This window comes from Schistocerca gregaria, chromosome 3 (genome assembly GCF_023897955.1).
Source record: "Schistocerca gregaria isolate iqSchGreg1 chromosome 3, iqSchGreg1.2, whole genome shotgun sequence".
In the NCBI taxonomy this organism is placed as follows: Eukaryota; Metazoa; Arthropoda; class Insecta; order Orthoptera; family Acrididae; genus Schistocerca; species Schistocerca gregaria.
The window spans coordinates 546,709,934-546,711,087 of record NC_064922.1 but is presented as its reverse complement, the minus strand read 5'-3'; the positions used below and the strand labels follow the sequence as shown (position 1 = coordinate 546,711,087).

Below are 1,154 nucleotides of genomic sequence, written 5' to 3'. Positions count from 1 at the left end.
GCATTTCTCTTCATAGCAGGACTCTATTAGCCGTCCTCCGTGCCACTAGAGCACACGTTTCTTCGACGATATTCCACGCCCCGTTTTGTTATCTTCGTGGCAAGCTATCCTGCGCTTACATTTTAGCAAGATAATGCCCGCTTTCACAAAGCGAAAGTTTCTACGCTTGTCTTCGTGCTTGCCAAACACTACCTTGGCCAGTAAGGCCACAGGATTTCTCCTGAATCGAGAATGTTTGAAGCATTACAGATAGTGCTCTCCAACCATCTCGGGTTTCTGAAGATCTAACACGTGAATTGGACAGAATTTGGCAGAATATCTTTCAGGTGGACGTCTAACAACTGTACGATTCAATGCCAAACCGAATAACAGCTTGCGTAGCGGCCAGAGGTGGACCAACGTGTTTTTGTGTTGCTCAATTTGTGAAGCTCTTCCCGTTGACTGAATAATCCAATTTTTTTGAAACTGTAATTATTTGTTTGTCTGTACATGTACATCAGCTCTACCGCTTTGTGTTCCATTCAGATAATTCATTCGTGGTGTCCCTTTTTTCCTTAAAGTGTAATTGTTTACCCGTTTCGAACATAGTCCATCATCAGAACATATATTTTTGGCAGATGTTATGATGATAGAGTTCACTTGAAATTCGCACATAAATAAATTTTTAACAAGGTAGGAGACGAGGTACTGGCAGAAGTAAAGCTTTGGGTACCGGGACTGAGTCGTGCTTCGGTAGCTCAGTTGGTAGAGCACTTGCCCGCGAAAGGCAAAGGTCCCGAGTTCGAGTCTCGGCCGGGCACACAGTTTTAATCTGCCAGGAAGTTTCAAGTGGACTGTTGTTTTTGCGTGCAAACAAATCGATTAAGAATCTCTTTGCGTCTCTGCTGACTTCGGTGGAGAACATGGAGTGGTGCTCTCAGTAACATTTGTGTTGGGACGACACACACTTACTACATCAGTTTCTTTGCGAGGATCGTTCGCCACCAGCACGACTACGTACGTGGCGTGGCGCGTCCCCGCCCCCCTTGCTGGAATCTCCGGCGGGCGGCGGCCACCATTGTTCCCAGGAAAGCGGCGCGGACCGCACACAGAGCAGCCGGCCACACAATGTGCTCCTTTACCACGATTAGTCGTGCCTTCTTAGCACCCATCAG

The 1,154-nt window shown here is 47.2% G+C and overlaps 1 non-coding gene across 1 annotated transcript; it reads left to right on the top strand.

Moving 5' to 3' along the window:
- Positions 1-725: 725 nt before the first annotated feature.
- Trnas-cga (transfer RNA serine (anticodon CGA)) lies at positions 726-800 on the top strand. The gene has a single exon. It is a non-coding gene; the product is annotated as a tRNA-Ser (tRNA).
- The last annotated feature ends 354 nt before the right edge of the window (positions 801-1,154 follow it).